This window comes from Oryctolagus cuniculus, chromosome 1 (assembly GCF_964237555.1).
Source record: "Oryctolagus cuniculus chromosome 1, mOryCun1.1, whole genome shotgun sequence".
NCBI lineage: Eukaryota > Metazoa > Chordata > Mammalia > Lagomorpha > Leporidae > Oryctolagus > Oryctolagus cuniculus.
In genome coordinates, this window is record NC_091432.1 from 45,847,817 (window position 1) to 45,853,816 (window position 6,000).

A 6,000-nucleotide genomic window follows, 5' to 3' on the forward strand; every position below is an offset into this window, starting at 1 on the left:
AGTGTTAATTGTTAAAGGAACAACAGTAGTCACTGTGCACTTGCTCCCCAGGTAGGACCTCTGTCCCTATTGAATTATGATATGAGAATCGACTGCAAATTCTCTCACCAAACTGTACTCTATATGTTGTGTGTGGGTGTGGGGGCAAATTGTTGAAGTCTATGATTAGCATAGAGCTGGTCGTCTGTATATAAAGTCATACTAAAAATGATGCATAATGAAGAAGGAGATGGAAGAGAGAATGGGAGGTGGTTTGGGAGCAGGGGTTGGGGATGGGGGAAAGAACCACTATATTCCTAAAGTTGTATCTATGTAAAAATGTATTCATTAAATAAAAATTTAAAAAATGAAAAAGATTTGACCAGTGCTCTTGATACAGGTGGTAGGAGAAAGCAAGCTAGGTTAGATTAGATGTAGGCAGTTAGCTAAGCATTGGGGGAGCTACATGGTCAGAACAGCCCCTGGTTACTAAGTAACACAAGGACAGGACACTTAGGAGACACATTTTGCAAAACTCAATAAGGAACTTAAAAAGCAAAAGCCTAGCGACTAAAAGCCAACAGGATAAGAGAGAAAAACCTGTACTTGTAAGCTAATGAGCCTGGACCATGAACAGCAAGAGAAGCAAATCAGCTAACCCGCAGATAACTCACCTGGGACCAGCGACGCCTAACTAGGAGCAATGGGAGATAAGAAGGCAGGTTGAGCTCAGCACATAATGAACACTTTTCTTAAAGGACCTGTCCAAACTTTCCAGAGGATACAAAACCCCAGATCACTTCCTTTGAACAGCTTTCTTCTCTCTGAAAAAATCCCCTCCCAGCTGCTTTCCCAGAAGTCTTCTCTCTGCTCACGTCAATAAGGTCTTTCTATTTCAAAAGACCCCTTTGCTGAGCCACTTGACTGCAAGAGCTACCCCTGTTCTTTCAAAAGAACTTTGCTAAAAAAAATCGCCCTTTCATTTCGGCCATCAGCCCCAGACTTCGTCCTGGTTAGAACAAGTTCCCTGGGGTCACTCTCAGTTGTAACACTCTGGCTTGGCTCTGTTCCACGCTCTGGTCTCTCTCCGGCCAGACTTACTCACGGATGCAAACTGGCTGCTGCAGAATCTGGGACCACATATTCCGTCACTGAGAAAGAGCAGAGAAACAGAAAAAAGAGTGTGTATTTTGCCATCAAACAGAATTTCTGAGCTTTTCCGTGACCGAATGAAGCTGAACTAACCAGGAGAAATTCACATGTTGATTGGCATAGCCAAGGTAACTCATCCCTGAGCAGGAATTAATCCTGACTGATTGGATCAACCATGGACTAGCTCTGGAATTTGGGATGCAGCTCATTGTAACTATTTGGATATTTTATTTTTTTATATTTATATTTTATTTTATTTAATGAACATAAATTTCCAAAGTACAGCTTATGGATTACAATAGCTTCTCCCCCCAAAACTTCCCTCCCACCCACAACACTCCCCTCTCCCACTTCCTCTCCCCTTCCATTCACATCAAGATTAATTTTCAATTATCTTTATATACAGAAGATCAATTTAGCATATATTAAGTAAAGATTTCAACAGTTTGCACCCACACAGAAACACAAAGTGTAAAATACTATTTGAGTACTAGTTATAGCATTAATTAAACACCTAAGAGTAATTGTGTATTAATTACAGAGTTCATCCAATAGTTTTAAGTAGAACATAAAAAATACTAAAAGGGTAAAGTATTAAGTTTTTTTCTGTTTCTTTTTTTTGTTTGTTATATAGTTTTTTTTATTTAATAAATGTGAATTTACAAAGTGCAGCTTTGTATTGTTGTGGCTTTCCCCCCACCAACCTCCCTCCCTCCTGTGGCCCTCCCTTCTCCCACTCCTTCTCCCATCCCGCCCTTCATCGAGTTTCATTTTCAATTACCTTCATATACTGAAGATCAACTTAGTATATACTAGGCAAGGATTTCAACAGGCTGCACTCACACAACCACACAAGGTATAGGGTATTGTTCGACTAGTAGTGTTGTTTTTAAGTTTCATAGTAGAACACATTAAGGACAGAGATCCTACGTGGGGAGCATGTACCCAGTGACTCCTGTTGCTGATTTAACAATTGGCACTCTTATTTATGACGTCAGCAATCACCCGAGACTCTTGCTATGAGCTGTCTAGGCTATGGAAGCCCCTTGAGTTCACCAACTCTGAACTTGTTTAGTCAAGGCCGTATCACAGTGGAGGTTCCTTCCTCCCTTCAGAGAAAGGTGCCTCTCTTCTTGATGGCCTGTTCCTTCTGCTGGGGTCTTGTTCACCAGGATCTTTCAGTTAGATTGTTTTTTTGCCACCGTGTCATGGCTTTCCATGCCTGTGAGACTCTCATGGACCTTTTAGCCAGATCCGAATGTCCCAAGGGTTGATTCCGAGGCAGGAGTGCTCCCATTCTATGAGTCTGCTGTGTGTCCTGTTTCCCCCGCAGGATCATTCTCTCCCTTTTAATTCTGTCCTTCATTAGTTGCTTACACTGGTCTTATTTGTGAAATCTCATCGACACATACCCTATCTTTTTGATCGGTTGTGTATTTATACTTATCACTTTACCAAGTGTGCTGGCATTGGTACCTGCCTCTTGGTAAGATTGAGTTGAAATCCCCTGGCACATTTCTAGTTCCACCATTGGAGGTAAGTCCGAGTGAGCATGTGCCAACCTATATATCACCTCCCTCTCTTATTCCCACTCCTATGTTTCACAGAGATCACTTTTCTGTTAATTTTAAATGCCTAAGAATGATTGTGCATTGATTACAGAGTTCAACCAGTGGTCTTGTGTAGAGCAAACCGAGCAATTTGGGATGCAGCTCATTGTAACTATTTGGCTATTTTCAAATGGAAAAATTGACGAATGGACATTGAAGAGCCATTTCATCCATATAACACCTTGTGAGTTAGATCCTCTGGAGAGATGAGGGGAAAAAATGACCTTGGAGTAAACTTCTCAAGACCACAAGGTACTAGTTGACAACACTGGGGTTTACACCTAGATCTGATTCCATGTACTTAACCACTAGACTCTACAGCCCCAAATGCTGGACACTGTATGAGTCTCTCTGGGTGGTCTTAGAAAAACCTGTTCCTGTGGTCATTGAAGCTGTGGGGTGGAGGCCAGAATGAACTCCTTCCACGAGGGCTGAGGACTTCCCAGACAGCACAAGCTGTGCCGATTACCTTCAGAGGCATGAATTCCAGTCTCACTTTGGGGAGCAGCATACACCTGCTTCAGCCCTGACCAAGAAGTTGCTGTAAAAACAGGACAGACGGTCCCTGTTCTTCTGTAGCGGTCATTCATCAAGCACTTACTGAGCATCTGCTCTCTAAGGGCCCATCTGTCTAAACCCAAGCCTGAAACTCTGGATCCAGTGTCCTTGTCTGGTCTTTCATTTTTGTCTGCTCCTGTGTTTATCACACCCAGACGCCTTCTCCTCTCCTTTGAACTTCCTGAACTGATGTTGGTTCTTTGTCTCTGACCTACACTCAGCACGTATTCTTTCTTTGGATGCATCACTTCAGGATAGTAACTTGGCCTCTTCTGCAAATTTCAGTTAATTGACAATGGCTACCTTGAGAAGGATGGGAGTCAGCATCCAGCCTCGGAAGGGAAATGTACCATCATTAATTATCAGCGTCTTCCACGGGTGAGGGACCGGAGCTGTGGTATGCATGCTAGAAATTTGACATCCCTGGACTCATTCGCTCACCACCGCTGCTTCTTACTGGACTCATAGAACCAGTTGACCTGGTTGAATTCCCTGAGAGTGACTTTCAAGCATCAGCATAATACCCACAAGTTCTGGCCCCCTGCCTGCCTTCCGGAACTCTGAGTGAGATTGAGCTGTTTACATGTTAGGTACCAGAATGATGGAAAAGTCTGGAGAGAGAAAAAAGCAAGAGTGAAAAGACCGAGTGTAGACCCAGGAGCTCTGAACTGTGATTTAAGATGTCTGGGCTCACTGCAGATAAACAAACACTAAGCCACTCTGCAACCCTGAGCAAGTGTCTGCCCCTCCCTCGGCCTCAGTTTCCTCCTGTGATGTTGGTCTACACCAGGGATTCTCAGCAGAGGAGAAACCACTTCCTGGCAGGTGATTTGCAAGTGTCTGGGGGGCATTTTCAGTGTCTCATTGAGTGGAGGTTGCTTCTGGCATTTAGTGGGTAGAAGACAAAGATGTTAGATATTCAACAATACACAGGATAGTCCCTCACATTGCAGAACTACACCCCGTACTGCACAACAGTCACACAGACAAGGAACTTGCTCACAATTACCTGGCTCTGGAAGTGAGTTCTGTCCTAAACATGAACACAAGTCATTTCTGCACAGTACAGTGTACATTGAATTTTTTTCCATTTTTACTTAAAACATATTTACTACTCCTCTCAGTACATCTTTGAGAACCTTTGCTTGGAGGGTATGTGTAGACCTCCCTCCCCCTTGCTCCACACCCTCCCTTGATGATGAGGCCCCTCATGGTTTATATCCTTGTCAATGCAGACTGGCCTCCTTGTCAATGCCAGATGTCTTCCTGCTTCTTGGCCAACAGCCAAGTGATGACAGTGACACCAGGCTCACCTTCTATGGCAACGGGCACTTCCTCTCCTGTGCCACCTTCGTAATAGTGGCCCTCCACTGTGGGATTCCTTCCCTTGGTAGCATAGGCACTGTCAGGAATGAGCTTCCTGTCTAGAGACTTCTACAGCAGCTCATCAGTGGCTGAAACCCCATGCAGCATCACTTAAGCCTTGATCATGGTCACCTGGTTATCTTTGCGCCCCAGGACCACTGCGGCTTGGCCACCCTATGTAGCCTCATTGTTACTATAGATGATGGAATTTTCCAGGCAGCTGGTCTGGTTGAAGCAGATGATTTCCATATTGGCTGCTGATCTCACCCCCTTCTCTGTAGCAACTGCCTTACCTGGGTAAAAGAGAGTTCACATGAGGATTGATCGAAACATGGGCAGATCTACCTGATGGTCACACAGCAGTGGGAGCCACAGAGGTTGATGACGTTGCTCTCAGAGATGGCTGCCTTGTATATGTGGTCTGAGGTACAAATGAGGAAGGCCACAGGAGTGCTGAGGAGGGCACTATGCTGTTGCATGTGGCACAGTCTGTGGCAACGCTCACCATGTTAGGCTTGCAATGAAATCCTCAATGAAGTGACCTAGGCACTCCTTTTTGAAGGTCTCCAAGAAGGTAGACTTCTCAGTGCCCTGATTCAGGGTGATGATATGGTCCCTGGCAAGGCCCAGCTCCGCTATGGACCTGTGCATAGGCCTTGCAGGTAGTTATCTTGTCTCTAACTTTGTAGCTGGGCAGGGTGGGGATGTTGATATTGGCCATGTCCACCACGGGGGCATCATCCCTTGGAGGAGTCACCAGAACCTTTTTCATGTGGATCTGGCTGTAGATTTCCTGAATGATCTGATCCAACAAATTTCTGGAGAGGGGCTCCCCATCAAGACTCCTTATCTTACATCCCTGAAATCCCTCAGCCCTTGAAGATTTGGGAATGGTGGCTGCTGGCTGATTCTTGGTCCGGTCTAAGCCTTGCACAGCTCCTCTGTGCTTCATCCACCCACAATGGTGATGTGCCAGCAAAAGCCACCCAGCATTTCCGATAGACATCCTCCTGCTACTGCTGTGGGACTGCTTCACTCTGGCCCCGGTCATTGATGGCATCAAGGTCGTCCAGCTTGTAGAAGTTGATGCATGCCATGATCTCACCTGGAACCCTTGGACAGTTCCCTGTCCCCAGCATGCATAGACTCAGTAGCTGGTTTTGTTGAAGCATTTGCCTGTGTAGGCCATGCCACAGGCAGGCCCAAGGTCTGAGCACAGGGGACCAGTGGCCACATCACGAAACCCTGGTTCAGAATAGAGTACTTGTTCAATTCAGACTGATCTTCCTCAAGTTCAGCAGTTCTGTTTCAGGCAAGAAGCCAACTTCAGCCTAGA

The 6,000-nt window shown here is 45.3% G+C and overlaps 1 protein-coding gene and 1 pseudogene across 1 annotated transcript in view; both read right to left on the reverse strand.

Annotated features, from left to right (window-relative positions):
- Positions 1 to 2,377, reverse strand: part of SLC6A5 (solute carrier family 6 member 5) — a 90,095-nt gene extending 87,718 nt beyond the window's left edge. The window contains exon 1 of the mRNA XM_051825012.2: positions 1,913 to 2,377. The gene's annotated coding sequence lies outside the window, so the exon portion shown is untranslated. The remainder of the gene's footprint in view (positions 1 to 1,912) is intronic.
- Positions 2,378 to 4,547: 2,170 nt separating this feature from the next.
- LOC103351720 (transketolase pseudogene) lies at positions 4,548 to 5,761 on the reverse strand (annotated as a pseudogene).
- Positions 5,762 to 6,000: the final 239 nt, after the last annotated feature.